The sequence below is a fragment of the Oryzias latipes genome, chromosome 16, assembly GCF_053564925.1.
Source record: "Oryzias latipes strain Hd-rR chromosome 16, Olatipes_Hd-rR_3.1".
NCBI lineage: Eukaryota > Metazoa > Chordata > Actinopteri > Beloniformes > Adrianichthyidae > Oryzias > Oryzias latipes.
This window is the reverse complement of record NC_136252.1, coordinates 18034400-18057918: the sequence shown is the minus strand read 5'-3', so window position 1 is coordinate 18057918 and position 23519 is coordinate 18034400. Positions and strand designations below refer to the sequence as shown.

The 23519-nt window shown below is 36.9% G+C and overlaps 4 long non-coding RNA genes across 4 annotated transcripts; 3 read left to right on the top strand and 1 right to left on the bottom strand.

Annotated features, from left to right (window-relative positions):
* Positions 1-1715: 1715 nt before the first annotated feature.
* Positions 1716-3290, top strand: LOC144984463 (uncharacterized). The gene is made up of 2 exons (XR_013648176.1): positions 1716-2303; positions 2923-3290. It is a non-coding gene; the product is annotated as an uncharacterized LOC144984463 (long non-coding RNA).
* LOC144984464 (uncharacterized) lies at positions 3276-4673 on the bottom strand. Its single transcript, XR_013648177.1, has 3 exons — positions 4289-4673; positions 3749-3863; positions 3276-3669 (listed from the first exon to the last, which is right to left on the bottom strand). It is a non-coding gene; the product is annotated as an uncharacterized LOC144984464 (long non-coding RNA).
* A 3026-nt stretch (positions 4674-7699) lies between these two features.
* On the top strand, positions 7700-10053 carry LOC144984457 (uncharacterized). The gene is made up of 3 exons (XR_013648169.1): positions 7700-9266; positions 9787-9844; positions 9987-10053. It is a non-coding gene; the product is annotated as an uncharacterized LOC144984457 (long non-coding RNA).
* Positions 10054-10857: 804 nt separating this feature from the next.
* LOC144984458 (uncharacterized) lies at positions 10858-11930 on the top strand. The gene is made up of 2 exons (XR_013648170.1): positions 10858-10956; positions 11451-11930. It is a non-coding gene; the product is annotated as an uncharacterized LOC144984458 (long non-coding RNA).
* Positions 11931-23519: the final 11589 nt, after the last annotated feature.

The window sequence follows — 23519 nt, the reverse complement described above, 5'->3', positions numbered from 1 at the left end:
ACAACAAAAGGCTGTCTGTAAAGTAATTAACGATGTGTTTAAGCGTTTTTACTCCAAACTTTACTCCTCAGAATCTAAAAAAGACCCAATCGTAACAGACAATTTTTTTGCAAATATTCATATGCCCACAATCAGCTTAGAAAATAAAAAGTTGTTAGACGAACAAATTACAAAAGAAGAAATAAAATTTGCAATTCACAGTATGCAAAGTTCCAAATGCCCAGGTCCTGATGGGTATACAGTAAACCCTTGTTTTTCGCGGGGTTACGTTCCAAAAAGAACCCGTGATAGGCAAAATCCGTGAAGTAGAAACCTTAATTTTTTTTACAATTATTATACAATTAAATACTCTTTTATACATTGACCATTTTACAGGCTCAAGCATTTGTTTAACAAATAAAAGTACTTTAGAAATGTTTTTTCAACAAATAACTTCTGTACTGTACTGTCAAATAATAATTTTAATCATCAATGTGAACAGAAGGCTTCAAATTGCGGAGATTAGCCCCGCCCACCGCGACCCGAGTAATTGGATTAAACAGGAGAAAATTTAAAATGATTATGAAAAAAATACAAAGTACAGTCGGACAAATAGTGACTCGGGTGTATTTCACTGCTTTTCAGACTGAACCGCTGCATCCTGACTCCGCTCTGCAGTGTTTTCTTCCTTTGAAGCCCGCGGTGCAGGTGTGTTGAGTAAGGCTGCAGCCAGGGGTAGTTGGGTGTGTTTGTTATGGAGAAGAACATAGTGATAGGCAGTTGTTGTCGCTCTTTTTTCTATGGGGTTTAGAGAAACTCGAAATTGCAAGATGATTTGCACGTACGTAATGTAAATTTGGCAAGCTGTTTTACGTACGTGAACATATTAAACTGCAACGTTATTGACGCACAGGTAGAGAAGAAGCGGAGTGACTTTTTAGCCAATCAGAATGTAGAACACAATGCACGATGCAAATCCGTGAAGTAGCGAAACCGTGAAAAGTAAACCGCGTTATAGCGAGGGATCACTGTAGTGCAGAGTTTTATAAAATGTTCAAGGATCAGCTTGCCCCACTGTTGCTGCCAGGTCTATAAAGAAGCAAAGACCCGACCGAACCGGGATCTTACAGACCAATTAGCCTTTTAAATATAGACAATAAAATACTAGCTAAAATATTAGCTAGGCGCTTACAAACCATTCTTCCAACTGTTGTGTCTCCAGACCAAACAGGATTTATTTAAGGTAGACAAATGTTTTTTAACATCAAAAGGTTGTTTAATATTATTTACACCCGTAACCCTAAAAATGAAGGGCTGGAGGTGTTACTCTCATTGGATGCAGAAAAGGCGTTTGACAGGGTTGAATGGGATTTTCTCTTTTCAACCCTGTCTAGGTTTGGCTTTGGACCTAATTATATCTCTTTAATAAAGTTACTTTATGCCGATCCCAAGGCATCAGTACAAACAAACATTTGCTCAAGTCCTTTTTGTCTACAACGTTTAACTAGACAGGGCTGCCCCTACGGTGGCCCTGAAGTGCAAACCATTCAACAAATCACTCGATACAAAAACATTTTTATCTATTTAAAAAGCAGTATTACATTTTAGAAAAACAAAACAAAATTTCAGAAACCAAAACATAAAAAAGAAAAAAGAAAAAAAAGAAAAAAAAATTCAGAAAACAAAATTCATTTCCAGAAAAAAAAGAAATATTAAAAAATGAAAACATTTCAGAAAAAAAAAAGAAATACTAAAAAATGAAAAACATTTCAGAACACAGAATTAATTTCCAGAAAACAAAACGAAATCTTCAAAAATGAAAAACATTTCCAAATCGGAAGAGGCAGGTACTATGGGACAACGCTGATTGGATGATGATGTTTGTCAATCATTTGAACTGAAAAGTATTTTAAATGAAGCGATGCCGGATTTTATCGTCCAAACAACAATGTACCATAATAATCCACGTATTTCCCATTTACATATTAAATCAAAAATGCAGCAAACAGATAATGAAGGTTTAAATTATTTTTTTAACATTTCGTATGAAGCAGAACGGTCACCCGGAAGTAGTTTGTGTGGATGACGTCCGTTCCGCAGGTAAACAATATAAGGGAAGGACGATAAAACGTTAACTTAAACGTTAATCTTTGAATATTTAGCGGATGTGATGACAGAACGCACGCAGAAATATCAACACCAACCAGGTTTACAAATGTTTCGAAATTTCTGTGGGAGGATTCTGTCTGAAGCAGCAGTTGCGAAGAAACGGGTGTTAAAGACGGCGCACATCAGGAAATGCAGTCCCGCCATCCACAGATAAGGTATGGAGGCACATTTGTTTGATCTAATAAATGTAGCGTTAAACGTGATTTCTAGGTGGGTGTTTACAGACAGATCCAAGATCCTTCAGTCATACGTTAATGACAGGTTACCTCATCAGCTGGAGAGGGGGGGTCACGTGGGCAGGATTCTCAGACAGGTGTACCAGCCGCATAAATCAGCAAAGCTGTCAGGTAAACTGCAGCAGTTTGTGTCTCAGAATAACATTTATGAATGCTTCTTATTCACACTATTAAGATCTGTGACTTTAGAGTGTGTCAGTGCACAGAAACATGACAGTAAATGACTGGATGTGCACATCATCAGACATGTAAAGGTGTGTAACTAACGCTGGCAAAGTCCGTAAAGTAAAAAAAATCTTTAAAAAAACATTTTAGTCTTTCAGGCAGAGGAGGAATACCAAATTGTTTTAGAATGTATTTTTATAAGACTGAAATAATGTATTTTATTCTGAGTTTGGTGTTTTGACCCCTCCCTAATGAATTTCTGGTTTAACCCATTTTCTCCTCATTTTGATGAACTCAACTTTTTCCTGAATGAAAGATTAATGGCGGCTGATGTTTTTCAGGGATTTTTAATTTATTAATTTATTTCCTTCAGGGATTTCAATGGAGCTGGAGTCCAGGGCAGAGGAAGCTGCAAGCATGTACGAGCAGGAACTGGCATCTCTTACCTGTGCATCTTCCTCTGGATGTGATGCTGAGCAGCAATGTGGACAAACCTTTCCTGACATGACTCTTTTTGATATAGTTGTTAAGCACAAACAGACTTTTCCCAGATGCATTTTATCCTCTAATAAATGTGACTGACAGGCACGCTGAGTAAATGCTGAATGTAAACCGTAACATTTGATTGACTGCATGAAGAAGCCCATAAAGGAAAATCCACAACTGTTTCTTTGTTTCTGTTACTGAATAACGTATTCATGTTAAGTTTTCAATAAATATACTGCATTGCTATGAAACAAATTTGTTTATTTTCATATCCATTATTACAATCCTCACGTCAGCATTCAGTTTTTTCATTGACAAAGAAACATTTCTAAACAACAGCTTTGAAAATCAAACATCAACTTTGTTAATAAAGCTTTAAAACACAAATGGTAAACATGGAAAAACTCCTAAATGAAGCAAGCCTAATATGAACATTTTAAACTGGAGTTTTGCTTAAAGGAACATTAAGTTGTTTGGAGTTGTACAAGTGTTTGATGCGATTCCTCATAGATGTGATTTCCAGATCATCAGCCCGACGCTAAAGCCAGGAATTGTGCTTTGTTTTTCACTCCCCACTGCATCATTTATGACTAATCAGGCTTATGCAGCAGGTTAAAGACTTTTTTTAAAGGACCTGCAATTAAAAAAAAAAAAAATAGATATTAAGGTTAAATATTTATTGATTACATTGCACATAAATCATGGTGACTTGCCTGTACACTGCACAATGATATGAATGACTTTAGTCTTTTTGAATTCCCATGTAGAGCTGCCATCTGTTCTTCTGCAGCACAAACCTTTCTGGAACTTCGCTTTGAGAAACTTCACCTGCAGAAATATCACATGTTAATTCAATTAAGTATTTTATAAACTTTTAAAGTTTATTTTTAAGTGTCAGTATATGTATATGCATGGTTCAAAAATATACAATGCACTTTAATATTATTTCCCATAAGAACTTGTTTACTGATTTCAGTCTTAAAGTAGATTTTTAGCAACACTGATGCCATATAATTACTGTAATTACTGTATAGAGCAGAATCAGGCTGGCTCGGAGCTTTTTCTCTCATGTTGTCACCGAAAACGGGAACGGCTATCATGTGAAGACGGTTCGTCTCATCGGGTTCCTTTTGCGCATGCGCAAGATAAAAAGAAATTATCTTTTCAAAGCAGCACTTTAATTAACATCCTAAAATTAACATCCTTAGAGACATGTGACTGACAAAAGAAAAGATCACAGACTTGATTCTTACCTGAAGATGATTGACAGCGTGAACCTCGCAGCCGTAGACATTAGCGCACAGCGTTCAAAGTAAAAGTGCTCACAAACTACTTCCGGGTGATCGTGTGTCAGGCGAAATGTTAAAAAAATAATTTAAAAGTTCATTAACAGTTTGCTGCAATTTTTATTTGATATATAAATGGGAAATACGTGTATTATTATAGTACATTGTTGTTCGGACGATAAAATCCGGCATTGCTTCATTTAAAATACTTTTCAGTTCAAATGATTGACAAAAATCATCATCCAATCAGCGTTGTCCCATAGTACCTGCCTCTTCCGGTTTGGAAATGTTTTTCATTTTTGAAGATTTCGTTTTGTTTTCTGGAAATTAATTCTGTGTTCTGAAATGTTTTTCATTTTTTAATATTTCATTTTTTTCTGAAATTTTTCATTTTTTAATATTTCATTTTTTTCTGGAAATTAATTTTGTTTTCTGAAATGTTTTCATTTTTTAATATTTCTTTTTTTTCTGGAAATTTTGTTTTCTGAAATGTTTTTTTTTTTTTCATTTTTTTTTTTTTAAGTTTTGGTTTCTGAAATTTTGTTTTGTTTTCTAAAATGTAATGCTGCTTTTTAACTTTTTTTTTTTTTTTAATTGTTGTGATCTTAAAAATGTTTTTGTATCGATTGATTTGTTGAATGCTTTGCACTTCAGGGCCACCGTAGTCATACCTTCTTATGGAAAGGTAATGTCTGTGAACACATTTTTTCTGTTTATTTCAGTTACAAATAATAATATGAGTATTGTTCAAGATGAAGAGAAATTAAAGAAGCAACTCAAACCAACTTGGAAGTGCTTGTATTTGTTCGCTGGCTGTCTAGCAGCATCAAGTCACATGTTGTGAGGACAGTACAACCTGCATGTGCTCAAGAGCAGTGCACATAGAAATGCTTGATGATTTAACCACCGATGCCTTCATCAATGCACTGCGTGCATTCATCGCCATAAGAGGCTCAGTTCGTCAGATAAGATTCGATCAGGGACCAAACTCTGTCGGTGCAAGAAATGAGTTCGCAGAGGCATTCAAGGAAATGGACCAAATCAATCTGGAAAATCTGGAATGCAAGTTTCTCATGAACACCCCTGCTTCAAGTCATATGGGTGGTGTCTGGGAATGACAAATCCGCCCCATAAGAAGTGTTCTGTCATCCATCCTTGAACAATCAGCTAAACAACTTGACAGCTCCTCCCTAAGAACTTTCCTTTATGAAGTCATGGCAGTGATAAATAGTCGACCTCTTACCACAGATCAACTATGTGACCCATCAAGCCCAGAACCTCTTACGCCAAACCACATATTGACCATGAAGTCCACAATCATCTCTCCACCACCAGGCAAGTTTGTCAAGGAAGATCTTTATCTTCAGAAGAGGTGGTGTCGTGTTCAACTCCTTGCCAATACCTTTTGGACATGATGGAAAAAGGAGTACCGGTACTTGCTGAATCTTCAAAGTAGACAAAAATGGACTAAACAATACTGAAATGCCCAAATCAATGGTATTGAACTTTTGAAAGATGAAATAACACCACGAAACCAGTGGAAGTTGGCAAAAATCGTTGATGTGTACCCTAGTAACGATGAAAGAGTGAGAAAGGTCAAGCTACTGATGAGTGATCGCACTCTAGATAAAAAAGGAAAGCGTATCTCCAAACCTGTTTACCTGGAAAGGCCCATTCAAAAGACAGTTGTCCTGTTGGAAGCAAATTAAGGAGACTGAACTCTTAATACTTTAGATAAAAGAGTAACAAGGCAAAATCCATAATTAGTTCACAATTCATTGAATATGAATATTTAGAATAACAAGTTCATAAGTTTAAAGGCAATATTTAGCTCTATAAATCAAAAGTGATTGGTGGGAGTGTAACAGTCCCAAACATTTATGTGTTTATTCTGTTGTTCTAAATTTACTTTCTTCATCTTCATCAGGAACCTGAGATCTTCTTGGGAGATCTTAACATCTTCTGCAGCTCTTTCCGCAAAGTCACACTCCAGCAGCTTGATTACATTAGCAGGTGAGACCATTTCCTTTATTTGAGTTCTGCACACGTAATGCACTTCATTGATGAACCTTGAAGATGGTTGAACAGCTGGAACCACTTGCTTCACAATGACTTTGTGGCTTACTCCAAAGGCATCACCATAATCAAGACATGGATTGCCAAAGCCCATGATACTCCAGCCCAGATCAGTTTTTTTGTCCAAATGGTTGATTTTCCTTGCCAGAAACCACTTGACGGGGTATGAGTGCTTGTGGGCAGTTATAACCAATCAGAAGACCAACATCACAACTTTGGAGTGGAGCGATTTCATCTGCAATGTGTTCATTTTGTTGTCTGGAGCCACAAAAATAACCTACACCTCAACACCTCCAAGACTAATGAACTGGTCGTCGACTTTGGGAGGGACAGACCCAACCCCAGACCAGTTCTGATAGGAGTGGAGGAGGTGGAGGTCATGCAGACCTATAAATATCTTGGGCTGTGGCTGGACAACAAGCTGGACTGGACGAACAACAGAATAAACACATAAATGTTTGGGAGTGTTACAGTTTGTTTAGGATTACTAGCAACCAACCAGTAAAGAAGCTTTCTCAAACTCCATGTTTGGCCAAATGTTAAAAGTAAATGTCCCATAATATTAATGGCCTAGGGAATCCTGTTGAATGGGCACGAGTCATAAAAAAACTGAAAAAAGACAATGTTCATGTTGTTTTACTACAGGAAAGACCTCTAAATGCCAAAGAACTTAAGAAACTTTCAAAATATTGTTATAGGAATATTTTCTAAAGCTCATTCACACAAAGCCATAGAAGGGGAGTTGCTATTCTTGTATCTAAATCAATTCAATTTGAGAAAAATTCAGAAGTGAATACCATATTTTCCGGACTATAAGTCGCTGCGGAGTACAAGTCACACCAGCCCAAAAATGCATTATAAAGTAAAAAACACACAGATAAGTCGCACTGGACTATAAGTCGCATTTTAATGGGAAATTTATTTGACAAAATCTGAGACCAAGATATAATAACTTGCACAAACTCATATGACACAATCATTGCAGACTGTTTATCTCATAATTTCACAGTAATTCTTTCTCATACTTATTTATTTATTCCTTTCATGAAGCATCATTGGCCAACTAATACTCTGTTTTCATCCTGTATTTGTAGAAACAATTGTCATTTTTATTCCATTTTTGAATCTATGAAATCATTGGAAAATAGAATATTATGTTTTTAGCCTTCAAGATCTCACTACAAAAAAGGTTTGCTGTTTCTCTGAGTCACTTAACATACTCTTAACACTTAACATACCTCATACATCAAAGTGACCCAGGAACATCATCTCTGTTCCGCACAAATGAACATAACAGGAGGATTAACAATGTATTTATTTCAATTTATTTCTAATATAAGTCACTGCGGAGTATAAGTCGCACCCCTTGCCAAACTATGAAAAAAAGGGCGACTTGTAGTCTGGAAAATGCGGTAACAAAGAAGGACGATAGGTTATTAGGGAAAGAATTGAAAATGTTACTGTGACTTCGGCCAATGTTTATGTACCGTATTTTCACGACCATAAGGTGCACCGGATGGTAGGGCGCGGTCTCAGTCATGGGGGATTTTTCTGTCTTTGACACATACAAACCGGCACCGGGTGTTCAAGCGCGCGCACGTTAACGCCACGTTCAGAACCTCTGCGCTTCTAGAGTGGGTTAATAAAACATCCAGTCTCTGTTTTTTTAGAGGAAACATTTTATTTTGTTACTGTTATCCCTAACTGAATAACACAAACGGAATGGTCACTCACTTGCGCGCTACTGTTTCCCTTCCTCCTTATCCCACACGGCGCTAAAGACACACAGCACCGAAACAGTATGAGGGGCCGTATAAGACATTATTTATTCTGAACCATTCACATTCATACATTCTTGCTCTCACAGTCATATATACTCTCTTTCGCATACATATATTCTCTTACGCATCCATATATTCTCTCTCTCACATTCATACATTCTTGCTCTCACAGTCATATATACTCTCTTTCGCATACATATATTCTCTTACGCATCCATATATTCTCTCTCTCACATTCATACATTCTTGCTCTCACAGTCATATATACTCTCTTTCGCATACATATATTCTCACTTGCACATCCATATATTCTCTCTCTCGCATGCATATATATTCTCTTACGCATTCATATATTCTCACTTGCACATCCATATATTCTCTCTCTCGCATGCATATATATTACTTTACACATACATACATTCTCACTCTCATTGTCACTCTTAAAAAAGAATGTATGTATGTGAAAGACAAGTATATATGTACGTGTGAGGAAGAGTTTATATGTGTGTGTGAGAGAGGAGTATGCATGAAACGGAAGTGACTTTGCATGAAAAGGAAGGCACTTTGAATGAAAAGGAAGGCACTTTGAATGAAACGGAATGCAGATGATTTCACGTGCTCTGATTGGACGAGAGGCCGCCACCTCCCATTTTGAACACACTCTAAACCCTATCACTTGTACTGACTCATAACTATTAAGGTTACACAACTTAAATGTCATTTTGTAGTTGATTCAACTATAAAGTATTAAGCTCTATCAAGATTCTTTCAAATTTAACTTAACAGTGCTAAATATTTTAAAGCTTATTTGTATCTAGCACTCAAAAATTTTAAGATCCCTGAAGTAGCGTCATAACGTCATCACGTACTGGTGGGAGGGTCTTTCGTTTTCTCTACGTTAGCTCAGGTGGCCATGTTGGATTTGCCGAATGCGAGTATGCGACGTTTGAAATTGAAAGTCGAGCATTTTATTTTTCTGCAAAGCGTTGCAATTTCGTCCCGCTTCAAGACGCCCCAACCTCGGTTTTTTTTTTCCATCCGCCTCATCGCTGATGGTGCCGTCTTGTCTTCAGCCCTGATTTAATTTGGTAAGTATCGTTCATGGTTTATTTTGAATGAATGCTTTAAAAATGCTCTTATACTACCGTAAATGTGGTTTACTGTTGTTTAAACATATGTGTGTTATGATTGTTTTAGAGATTAATGTGGCAATGTATACATGATTAGTTTGTCATAGCAGACGTATGGCGAGCCAAACACAAAATGCATTTCTGCCCGTAAGTTACGACAGTGATGAGGTTTTTTTTTTTTTCAGAGGTAGAAATGATCTGTTATGCTGCAATCACACTAAACATGATCCGCGTGTGAAATTCGCGTTGGAGGCCTCTGTCTGTGGCTAAAGTTTGCTGCTGGACATTTGTCCAAAAATGTCACTCAAAGCCTCTAACGGTTGTGTGGGAGGAGCCACCGCCAACAGTTTTAAGCCTGGTTGCTACATGGAAGCAATGGGTTTTGAATGCAGCTTTAAGCTTTTATAAATCATTGATCTTCATTATAAAAAAGGTTTTTGTAAAAATAAATTAATCAACGTGCTCGTGTTGTGTTCAGGTACCGAACTACAGAGTGTTCAGTGTTTCACCTCCAGGTAGACGCCAAGGCCAGCCAGGTAACTTGTCTGTTATTTGTCTAGAGCTATTTAAAAAAAAAAAAAAAAAATGCAAGAGGTTGTGTAGTGCAATAAATGTTTTTTGATCAGAATATAATTGAAACATTTTTAACATTGAAAAATCTCTTTTGGACTTTTTCAGATACTGAACTTCAGAAAGTTCACCAGAAAGTCACCATTTCACCAGAAAAGAGGTGTCAGTGGGTGAGTTTTATACTTATTTAATGCATTCATCCTGAACTATTACCATTATTAGATTTATACGGCAGCATGGAAACATTTATGCACATTTTAACTAGCCAAAGGTCTAAATAGAGTTGAAATTATTTACAATTTAACTAAACATATTTAGATTGCAGGCTGAAGGTGGCACAATGGAATGGAGGTGCAAGTTGTGTTCCGTTACTTTGGCACTATGCAGTACTACATATAATACTGCAGTACTACATAGCCAATATTCCAAAGTGTTTCCACTGCCATGTATGTGGAGACACTTTGGAATATTGTCATGTCTTTATGACAGTATATTACAATAATAAAATGATGTTGCATTAGCACCATTCCATCATTTGAAACCATGAAAACTTATCTGTCAAGATCTAAAATGGATTTATGTAGAGTAGATGCAGTCAGAGGAAATTGTGCAGTTTTTACATGTTTGTGTAACTTAAAGCTGCCCTTTTCTGAGACTAAGTCCACCAAAACAGACAGGAACTGGCCAGCTTGGTTAGGATTTATGACCTCCAGGTGAATTTCTAATGTGCATAATTCAAAAACGGATAACAAATCATTTGTAAACAGCTGTAAGAAGCCAAGGTGTAACTTGCCTTAAAAATGACTTTGGGTCTTTGACCTGAAGTGGATCATGACATAAACACTGTATTGTCCTCTTACTAGAAATAGACATCTAGAAAAGGTATCATTTTATTATTTCTTAAAGTTCCTTGAATAAATATTGGAAGTGTTTGCTCTGCATTTGCTTCAATGGTAATGGATATTTCTTTTTATTCTTTTGGGACCAGCGTGACGTGAACATGAGACGGGCACTTGTCCTCCTTGCACTTCCTGTTTATCTGCATGAAGATGCCTCCAACTTCTTCATGACCTGTACTGTAAGTGCACACGACTCCCTGTCAATGGTTTTCACTAATCCTTTAATATTGATTGAGATTTTATTGAGTGACATAATAAATAGGGCAATTGTTTGTAGTTTGTAAACTGAGTGATATTTTTAAATGGCTTTAAAAATGAGACGGAAGATGAAAGGCGAACATCAGGGACTCCTGATTGGAAGGAGTGGGAACCTTTTCGTTTACCTTTTTCTGCTCCTGATCCATCATTATTTGAATAAAGAAAAATGAAGCTTTAGTCTTAAATTATTTTATAAATGTCCTCCTTCAGAAAAATGCTAAACAACTTTTTAAAAACACAATTTTAATTGGAGTTGGTCCTTAAAACATCATAGCCAGTTGATTAAAAGCTAACAGAATGTTAGCATGAAAAGATTCCCATTGACAGATGGCAGGAATGTCAGTTTTGGACATTAGTGTGATGAATATCTTTGAGGGTCTGAACTCATCTGTGTTTTTTGTTTTGTATTTTTCAGAATACCAGACCTCACAGACACTTCTGTGGGTATCTTCTCAGTTGTCGTGGTGATGCTCCTGATGCTGCCGTCAGTGGTCCCACACATCTGGCTGACTAATCTCTTCTAACTCTTCGGGGACATCTATGCTCTGGACCTACAGCACCCCAAAAAACTTGAACTTGCCTTCATATTTATTCAGAGTGCTGTCATGAGCCTTGAGGACAGCAAACCACTGAAAGGACATTTATTGACGCTGAAGAATGTTTCGTTGAGTGAGTCTTCCAGAATGGACTATTTGTTGGTTTAAGTGTTATGCTACTAATGTGTTTTGTTGTGATCATTTGCTTTTTCTGTCGTACAATACAAAACCAACTCTTTTTGTCAATATGTTGTGTGGCACTCTTATAATGCAGTTTTATTGCACTTATTGTTTCTTCATCCTCTTGATATTTGTGCTTTTTTTTTAAAGAGCAATTAAAAAAGTGTATTAAGCAATCACTATTGTGTGGCCTTCACGTTTGTTGGTTTTTATCAATGTTAGCCTTTAAAATGTAGTGGGGCAGTATCAATATCTCTGTTTAGAATACATTTTAAGCTGAAGAATTTTAAATATTTTCAATGCTACACATTTAATGAGTTAAAGAATTTATAAAGCATTTGAGTGAATTTTACATATTTTATGAGTTGAGTAATATAAAAATATAGTTAGTTAAAGCGTTTTTTAGTTGGAAAATATAAAAAACTTTAAGTAAATAATCTCTCTTTTATAAGTTGAGGAATCTTAATATTTTTTATATGAAATAATACAAATGTAAGCCAACTGACAATATGAATTTTAAAAAATGTTAACTTAAAAGTTTTAATAATATAACTAAACTGTTGCGTAATCTGTTACAAAATAATTTTTAAGTTCAGTCAACTCGCTAGGGATTACAGTGCAGACGCTAACATGAACAAGCAAGAAATCCCAAATTAACAGACTTGTGGTGTGGAAAGGTATGTTTTTCAGCTAGCAGTAATAATCAAAGTATCCGTTCTCTGTTTCAAAATGAGATTGCCACAAAACCGTATGTTATCTCATACTGGAACAGCTTTGGATGTAGAATTCAGTGGGAAAAGGTTTGGACCCTGCCACAAAAGTATTTCATCACCAATAAAATCAGAGAAATTTCTTTCAAAATTCTTCACAAATTTTATCCAGTGAAACATTTCTTTACTAAGTTTAAAAAAGATCTGGACATAAACTGTTCATTCTGTCATTCCTCACCAGAAACTGTGCCTCATCTTATTTGGTTTTGCTATTTCACTCAACTATTTTGGAAAGATGTGATACATTTTATAAGAACTCATTTATGTGAAGATTATAGATTATTTTACGAGCATATTATTTTTGGATATTTTACACAAGGAAGACTTAATGCAGAAAAAATATATGTAGTTAATTTACTTATAATTATGGCTAAATACTTTATACACAAATGTAAATATGCCAACAAAAAAAACGTGTTTTATGTTTTTCAGAAAGAAATGGTTTTGTATGTGAACAGTATTAAATCTTCCACTAACAAAAAAGCTGTCAGAACAGTTGAAACATGGTCTCTCCTGAAACTTTAACAGATTCCTTTGCCTTATTATTTTTGTTTTCTTTTTGCATAACCTGTTTTACATGGTTATCATTATGTTTTTTTTGTTCATTCTCATGGCGAACGTGAAGATTGTATTTTGCACACAGTGGAGTTTTGTGTTTGGTATTTTGTATGTGCAAGATATTGTTAATAAAGTTTATTTAAAAAAAAACGAACCGGCAAGAAGTAGCCACGGGGGTCCTGCAGCCATCGGAACCTTAACAAATATTTCATCTCCACCTCACCGTTGCCTTTTTTAAGAAATGACAGCTGGTTTTCCCACATTTATATGTAGTTATGGATCGAAAACAAGAGGAATTTGTTTTAATGTAAATGCGTGTTCCAGCGTCTACAGGAAGTGTCGCCCATAATTCACGCAAAGGCTCATGGGGGCTAGGAATAAGGTGGATACGGATTTTCTGTTTCGGTGGCACTTCTATTACCATTATTGGTATTTGAGACATTCCTTTGTGTCTCTAGAGATGCAGACAAAATTGTGACCACTTGAGGTGAAGATAAAATATTTCTTAAGGTTCCGATGGCCTTCTTATTGGTTCATGTTAGCGTCTGTTCAAAATGGGAGGTGGCGGCCTCTCGTCCAATCAGAGCACGAGAAATCATCTGCCTTCCGTTTCATGCAAAGTGCCTTCCTTTTCATTCAAAGTGCCTTCCTTTTCATGCAAAGTCACTTCCGTTTCATGCATACTCCTCTCTCACACACACATATAAACTCTTCCTCACACGTTCATATATACTTGTCTTTCACATACATACATTCTTTTTTAAGAGTGACAATGAGAGTGAGAATGTATGTATGTGTAAAGTAATATATATGCATGCGAGAGAGAGAATATATGGATGTTTAAGTGAGAATATATGTATGCGAAAGAGAGTATATATGACTGTGAGAGCAAGAATGTATGAATGTGAGAGAGAGAATATATGGATGCGTAAGAGAATATATGTATGCGAAAGAGAGTATATATGACTGTGAGAGCAAGAATGTATGAATGTGAATGGTTCAGAATAAATAATGTCTTATACGGCCCCTCATAATAAATAATGTCTTATACGGCCCCTCATAAAAAGGCCTTGAGTCCTCTCTTCCTCGCCTCCTCCACTCTCGGCCAAAGACGCTGACGAGTCTCCCTGTCGTCTTTGCAAAAGTCTTCTTTGAAGCGAACATTTAGATCTTTGCAGATTTTTGCATTTTTTGACATTCTCCAGACTTGGTCTCGAACAATTCTCATTCCAAACTGGATGATGATTTGTCTTGGTTGGTTGTTTTTTCCTTTCTGTCCCAGCCGATGCACTGTGTCCACTGTGTTTCGTAGTTCCTCAACGTTGACCGACATCACTTTGCAAAGGATCTTGAGAGTTTCATCTCATGTGATTTCCCCTTCTTTCTCAGGAAGGCCAATAAGTCGCAGAGACCATCTTCGTTTATATCTTGCATGTTCCAGACACATTTCACGAAGAGAAGCATTTTCTTTTCTCAGACTCTCGTCTGAGAGGTGTCTTCCTGCTCATCCATCCATTCAACCTCTCCCTTGCTGCATGTCTGTCCTGAAACCACTAGATGGTACTCATGGTCTTTGCTAGTGTTAGCCATTTCTTCTATCACGTCGAAGTCGAAAAATATAACTAAAACAGTGGTAAACAAACCTCTTTCAAGCTGAATCGGTTTGAAAGTTCTTTACTGGTATTTTCTTTAGCTTTGGTTGAACTTCTCACATGGAAAGAGTTGTTATTTCAGGTGAAGCGTCGGAGCCCCGAAAAAAGTAACCGCTTCTTCCGCCATCTTGGTAACACCCCCCTGTAGTTATGGTGCTGCTGCTCATGTCTGAGTAAAGGAGTAGCCAATCACCAAAGTGTCTCTGCCTTGTCTAGTTTAATTGACAGACAGACTCAGTCTCCTGAAAAAGCTCTGCATGAAATAAATAAGCCATTGTGAAAAACAGCAACATGAAATAAAAACAAAGCTACTTTGGAAAATATTGATTTTGAAATCCAAGGTTCTGAGAAAAGACGTAGAATTATAATAATATTCCACATGATTGAAATGAATATAAATAAATATAAATGCTGTTTTAAAATAATGAACAGGTTTTTAAAGCAAAATTAAATATATTGAATAATATAATGGCTAATTTAAAATCTGGGTGCAGGTTTTTCACAATATCATGATCTTTTTATATATTTATGAGAGATTTATTGTTTTTATTGTGTATTTTTATGAGGTCATATTTATTTATTTAATTAAATATTTATTTATTTGATTATGACAGTATAGGACTCCATAGATTCATAGTTTATTTTTCAGCTTAAATTAATTTTTACTTTTGTCTAATTCAGTAATCAGCTAAAACATCTTTTTGCAACTGCTGTGGTGAGCTCTATTTTATGGTGAGGCCCATAGAAAATAATTTCTTGCTTTGAACAATATTTCTTCAGAAGAACTTGTATATTGTATAGCAGCTGATTTATTTTTAGGTCAGGACTCTACAAAAAAGACTTTTCTTACGACATACTTTCAACAACTGCATTATTGACAGCTTGTAAATCTCAGATATAATCAGAATAATAATTTTCATTCATTTATTCATTTTCTATTCCGTTTTGTCCCTTTCAGGGTCATGGGGCTGCCGGACCCTATCCAGGCCACTTGTGGGCGAAGGAAGGGAATGCCCTGGACAGGTCGCCAGTCTGTCGCAGGGTAGAATGTCCACAATCACACACCTATTCACTCTCACACTCACACCTATGGACAATTTAGAGTGACCAATTAACCTATGAAGCATGTTTTTGGATGGTGGGAGGAAGCTGGAGATGCCGGAGAACCCACGCATTCACAGGGAAAACATGCAAACTCCACACAGAAATGTCCCCCATTGATGTTTTGTTTTTCATGTCCCCCAGATGGGACTTGAACCAGGGGCCTTCTTGCTGTGAGGCAAGAGCGCTAACCACTGCGCCACCGTGCTGCCCCATCAGAATAATGGAGGTTTTTTAAAGGAAAAAATAGAAGTGTTACATGTTGAGTCATTACGCTCTGCAACCCCTCCTGCTTTAATTAGATCAGCAATCACCATACCTTCTTTTCATACTTCTCATCTGTTCTGCAATTATTTCTCCCTTAGCCATTTTACTCATCACCAATTAAATCAAAACACAATTCACAAACAGAACCACAAGGAGTTTTTTAAAACACAGTCAAAACACAGGATAAACTAGTACACTTGAATTTCATGTTTCCATGTTTTTTAGGGGTGTGTACTGGCAAGAGTCTGGCGATACAATAAGCATTCCGTTACACGTCCCACGTATTCCGATATTGTCCCGGAACACTTTTATTTTTTTGAAGAGTATGACTTTAAAAAAATTGTACCTGAATATTAATACATCTTTCATTGTAACATTGGTAACATTCTGTTTATTTAATGATCACAATGTCTCATATATATGTTGCTTTTACCAAAGCAAATGGTGCTTTTAGTTTGGCAAATTAATATATATATATATATATATATATATATATATATATATATATATATATATAAAGGTAACAGTCAACATTGTCTGATTTCCACAGCTAAATATTTTTCAGTAAAGGAAAAAAAATTGAATGAATGTAAGGTTCTAAAAGTATGGTCGATGAAATAAAGTGCTGTTTTCCAACATTTCTTAATTGGAGCTTCTCCAGTACTTTTAAATGGTTCAGAAGCCTGAATGGTTCTTCAAAAGTGAAAAAAAAATAATCGGCAATCCTTTCCAGAATAATTAAAGAGTTATCACAGCTAAAACCCAAGTAAAGCCTTTCCATGACAAGCAGAGGGAACAGAAATTACATTTTTTTGAAAGAGGGCTTTGTCATTCTTCCTTGTATAGTATAAACTGGATCTTTCAACAGTGGTGTGTCTGAGAGTTAAGAAGGAAACATTTTTATCAATGACAGTATTTACTGGAAGAAGTTCATATTTGTTACAATTCTCAGATCAGAATTGAAGTTTGCAAATACGTGTGTGCATTTCTCAAAACAATTTGTACAAACAGCAAAACACTATGGATTTCTTGCAAAAGTCTACAACTTGCTCAAAATCTTTAGTTCATCTCTCAAAACTAAGTCTTTATGTCATTGAACATGTCAGTGCCATCAGAATGTCAAGTCCTTGTGTCATTGTCTACGAACAAGACAGTCAAATTACATAGTCATGTTGTTAATTTTTTTTTTTTTTTTTGGCGCCGGACATGCCAACAGCCAGTTACAGTAGCTCCGAGAATTTCGCCGTCTTTTTGTGTTTTTTCGTGCTGTCTCACGTCATTTTTCTCTACCAACCTCAGTCGGACTTTTACTCCTATGGATGTACATATAGCGAGGTTTGGAATATGTGTACTTTTAATTCTTTGCCTGTTAAATACGGCATCCGGAGACCCGTTCAGCCAGGGCTCCATTTTTTACACACGGAATCAGCTGATAGCACTGTGCAACACAAAGGTGCTCCCGGGACAACGACCGGAGATCCCCGTGGAACTACGGAAAAGGAGACGGGGCTGCAGAGCTGGAGTGAAGCGTCGGGAGAAGAACAGACGGTACAAACCATGCATGCCGTCTGTTATTATGGGCAACGTGAGATCTCTCCCCAATAAGATGGAAGAGCTGACAGCGTTAACCAGGTTGCAAAGGGAGTACCGGCACTGGGGTGCCGCACGGTGCTCTGTCCTTTCCTCTTCACCCTGTATACATAGGACTTCACACACAACACTGACAAGCTGCCACCTCCAGAAGTTCTCTGATGATACAGCCATTGTCGGGCGGGTATCGCAGGGAAACGATCTTGAGTACCTGGAGGTCATCACCAACTTTGTGGAGTGGTGTGCTCTGAACCACCTGCACATCAACGCCAGTGAGACGAAGGAGTTGGTGATCGACTTCAGCAGGAAACCACATCTGACTGCACCGGTAACATCCAGGGCTTGGACATTGAGGTCGTGGAGGATCACAAGTACCTGGGTGTTCACCTAAACAATAAACTGGACTGGACACACAACACGAACGCCCTGTACAAGAAGGGCCAAAGTCGTCTCCACCTGCTCAGACGACTGAGGTCTTTTGGGGTGTGCAGGACAGTGCTAAGGACTTTTTATGACTCTGTGGTGGCTTCGGCCATCCTTTATGCAGTAGTGTGCTGGAGCAGTGGAAGCTCAGAGAGAGACAGGAAGAGACTGAACAAGCTGGTCAGACGGGCCAGCTCTGTCCTGGACTGCTCCTTGGACTCCATCGAGGAGGTGGGTGAGAAGAGGATGTTAGCCAAGCTGACATCAATCATGGACAACTCCTCTCACCCACTGTTTCAGACCGTTTCAGACCTCAGCAGCTCCTTCAGTGGCAGACTGCTGCACCCACGATGCAAGAAGGAACGCTACCGCAGGTCCTTCATCCCAGCTGCCATCAGGCTGTTCAACACCAACCTAAGTAAATAGTTTTATAGTTTTTCGTTTTTTATTCCACTGTACCAAAACTGTATATACAGATGGCCTCTATATTCCTGCACATCTCTTTCCCTGTTTATTTTTCATAACACTCTCATTTTTGTATATATTCTTTCAAAATGTTTTTTTGATAACTTGTCATTACTGTCTGTACATACTTGTGCCAAACTCCATGCTACTGTGACAAGGAAATTTCTCATTCGTGGCATTAATAAATAAATCTAATCTAATCTAATATAATATAACTGTGTACTTTAGAGGGAGGTTCTGTTGTAAACTATGGCTAAGGTTTTGATGACAATTACAGTTTTTCTCAGTCGCTTTAGTACAATTCTCAGATCAGAATGAAATTCCCAAAACTATTTGTTCAATCTTCACATCATGATGTCACTTGTGCACATCATATAAGCAGTTTCTCACTTCTTTGAACAAGTTGCAATTGCTTTGGTACATCCATGCAAATGATTAAGTACAATTCTCCACTCTTTGCTACATTTTCGATTGTTTATGTCATGTTGATCAAAATGTATTATATAGTTCACTGTGCAATAGCCTTACTCCTCAAAACACCTAGTCATTAGTTCATCGTATAAGTCATTAACAGCAAAATGGTTGACCAAGTTGTCATAATGTGACAAACATATTACGCTGCATTGCAAGAGAGGATATTCGCTGTGATGTGGATGAGAATTTGTGGCCTAACATACAGGAACGACAAGAGGTGTAGGAAGAGCACACCAATTCCTACTGCACTGCCTGTACTGTTGTACAGAATATTGTCTATCTTTATTTTCCCTTTTTGTTACTGTTTGCAGTGTTTTTTTTCTATGTTGGTATGACATGGTCTGTCAACAAATTACAATGTGAACAATAAAAGTGTAAATGTGAATCTTGTCCAGTCTCTTGCAATCAAACAAAGGTGTAACTTACATTTTACAATAATTGTCATCAAAACTTTAGCCATAGTTTACTTCAGAACCTCCCTCTAAAGTACACAGTTATATTGACAACATGACTAAGTAATTTGACTGTCTTGTTCGTAGACAATGACACAAGGACTTGACATTCTGATGGCACTGACATGTTCAATGACATAAAGACTTAGTTTTGAGAGATGAACTAAAGATTTTGAGAAAATTACAGGCTTTTGCAAGAAATCCATAGTGTTTTGCTGTTTGTACAAATTGTTTTGAGAAATGCACACACGTATTTGCAAACTTCAATTCTGATCTGAGGATTGTACTAAAGCGACTGAGAAAAACTATATTGTAAAATGTAAGTTACACCTTTTTTGTTTGATTGCAAGACACTGGACAAGATTCACATTTACACTTTTATTGTTCATATTGTAATTTCTTGACAGACCATGTCATACCAACATAGGAAAAACCCACTGCAAACAGTAACACAAAGGGAAAATAAAGATAGACAATGTTCTGTACAACAGTACAGGCAGTGCAGTAGGAATTGGTGTGCTCTTCCTACACCTCTTGTCGTTCCTGTATGTTAGGCCATAAATTCTCATCCACATCACAGCGAATATCCTCTCTTGCAATGCAGCGTAATATGTTTGTCACATTATGACAACTTGGTCAACCATTTTGCAGTTAATGACTTATATGATGAACTAATGACTACGTGTTTTGAGGAGTAAGACTATTGCACAGTGAACTATATAATACATTTTGATCAACATGACATAAACAATTGATAATGTAGCAAAGAGCAGAGAATTGTACATAATCATTTGCATGGATGTACCAAAGTAATTGCAACTTGTTCAAAGAAGTGAGAAACTGCTTATATGATGTGCACAAGGGACATCATGATGTGAAGATTGAACAAATAGTTTTGTAAAAATTTCATTCTGGTCTGAGAATTGTACTAAAGCGACTGAGAAAAGCTGTAAGATTGAGGTGAAGACCTGTGTCCCCTTCTGACCACAAGAGGGAGCCGTCCCCTGATTATTGACTCGATTTTCATCTTCACTACATTTCCCATCAGCCTGTCTTGACTTTGATCTGTCTCGCCTGCAGGTTTGTTTCATTTTTCTATTTAGCTCCTTAACCACCATCTTGAACCCTGGTTCTGTTATCTAATAAATCTGGTTTCAGATGGATCCAAATGCCTCCGTCTGTTCATTACAGGAGTAATCTAGAATTTCAAGAAAAAGATTGAATATTATTGGAGATTCATGTTTTCTATGAATCCTGATTGTGTCTCTGCAATAACTGAATTTAGAGGAAATTTAAATCTTTTTGCAAAGACAGACAAGAATCTTGAAGTCATTAATAGACATGGGGCGCCAATTGTCAATGAGAAGTTCATCTTTCTTTGGTTTGTGTATGGGGTAAGTATGTATTGATTTAAAGTTGGAGGAAGGATCTTTCTGTGCTCTCTAAAAATACCCGGGTTAGAAAGTTGGTAACTTCATAACTAAATTGTTTCTTAAAGTATCTAGTTAACCCATCTGATCCAGGAGATTTGTTATTTTTAAGATGGTTGATAGAAGAGAGTATTTCATTTTCTGAAAGAAAAAAATTGCATATATATCACGTTCAGAGGCTGTATTTGCTGTATAATCAACAAATGATCAGGGTCTTAACTCGGTTCCAAGGCATGAAGTTTACTGTAGAACAGGCTAACATAATTTGAAATAACTTTGGGATCAGAAGTTACCTGGTCTTCTATTTCAAATTGTTGTTGTGCATTTGTTTTGACACAATGTTTCACCAATTGAAAGAAATAAGAGGAATTACGCTCACCCACTTCAATCCATTTCAGCCTTGATCTTCCAAAGTTTCCTTCTGCTCTGTTCTTATAAATTCTGTCTAGTTTTTTTGTACAAATGCTAGATTTAATTCACATCCTCTGACAAATCTGCAGGATTTTTGGGGGAAATTGTCATAATGTCCTACATAATTTAATTTTCTTCAGCATTTTTGGTTTTACTTAAATCTGAAAAAAGGTTTTGGAAAAAAAGGCAATTTCAAGTTTGAAAACTTCCCAGTTTTTACCATTACATTTTTTTGTTTGCTTGATTATAAAAATAGGAAACTTATTTAAAAAACCTTTGTTGTATTATGTCTAGCGTAAGCAGTGAGTTACTTAGAATCCAGTTAGATTTCTTGTTCTGGAACCTAGTTTCGGATAATTTCATAGAAACTTAAACTGCTTTATGATCCATTAGTGGAAAAGGAAAATGTTAACGGCAATATCATCTGCACTTAGAAAGTCAGAAATCAGCCAGTAATCGATGCGAGGCTGTTTGGATCCATATTACTCCAGGTAAAAACAGAATCTGATGGGAATTTTTCTCTCCAGACATCATACATCTGCATGAATAAATGTAAGGGACTGTTAAAGCTTGTGGTGGCCATTTGATTATAAACACTATATTAAAATCACCTCCTTCTTATAATAATTTCATCAGGAAATTTATTTAGACCCCAAATTATATCATTTTCAATCAAAGAAAGGAGCTGAACATTTTCAAGTTTGGAGTTGTAACCATATATGTGTAATAGTAATGAGGATGTTATATTGAATGGATATTATCATAAATACACAATGTCCCGAACCTGTAACGGTTTTCAGTTTCTTTGCCTTTGTGTTCGATTCCTTGTTTTTCTGTATAGGTTTGAAATACTTCCTGTTTTATTTTGTAGTATTTCCTATTTTGTAGTTGTTTTCGAGTTTTACCTTCCCCATCAGTCCTGAGTGTTTCCACCTGTGTCTCGTTGCCTTGCATGTATTTTATTTTAGTCTTGTCTTTCCCTTCCTCCTGTGCTGGTCCATAGTCTGTTATTGTGCTGTTCCCCTGTCTCTGCGTGGTGTTGATGGTTCCCCTTTTCGAGCTTTCATCTTTTCGAGTTTGCCTGCCAGTTGCAGTGGTTTTGTTTTTGTAGTTTGATTTAGGCATTAAACTCCTTTGTTCATGAAACTCCTGGCTCCTCTCTCCTCTGCGCCTGGGTGCTCCCCATCTCCCCCCGTAACAGAACCATCATATTTGCCCATAAGGTCAACCACAAATTACTTTTTAATTGTGAGAGAGCCAGCTGAATGCTGAATATTTTAGATAACAAAGCAGCACAAAGCTGCTTGGGATGCAGTTGGTTCTGTTACTATCAGCCCTCACGAAGACCGACTTCTTTACCGCTGATGTAGGCATGGGCCACCATGCAGTAAGTAACTACCCCCTCTATTCTTGCTGATTGTATCAAAGACCAAATCATTGCTCTGACTTCCAGGTCCATTGTGCACAGGCGCTCCTTCAGAACTGGATTAATTTTTGCAGCTTTTCAGACTGCATCCCTTTAGGTTCTGGACCAAAACTGGAGACCATTCCTTCTCAGCTCGTTTTTGTTTTCCTTCAGCGTTTCCAAACGGTGTACTGTGTCAATCATATCAGGAAGCTTCTGTTTTCCCTCCAGGAAAATAGTTTAGCAAATTTTGATGATTTCTTTTTTCATGTCTTCTCTGGACACGGTTCTGGTAAAATTTCGAATTCCAGCATCATGAGTATAGCGTTCAGAATCTACAAGTTTTTCCTGCAGCCAGAGAATTCAATTCAGTTTCATTTGTATAGCCCAAATTCACAACAAGGAGTCGTCTCGATGGGCTTCGTATTGGTAATTGAATAAGTAAAACATAGAATCAAAAGGAGAATGAATAAATAGAATGCAATAGGAAAATACTTAATTGAACTAACTAAACAGACTAAACTGAACTGGCATCCCTACTGAATTTCCCAAGCTGGGATCAATAAAGTATCTTTATCTTATCTTATCTAACCTTAGACCCTCCTTCGCTGTAAGGAAAAACTCCTAAAACAACCGGATTCCGGAAAAAACAAAGAAACCTCAGGGGTGCTCCCATGAAGGAGGAATCCTCCCCCAGGACGGACAGGCGATGTACCAGAACTTATAGAGAAGAATTAACTTATCTAATCCTACAACTACATATTTAAAGT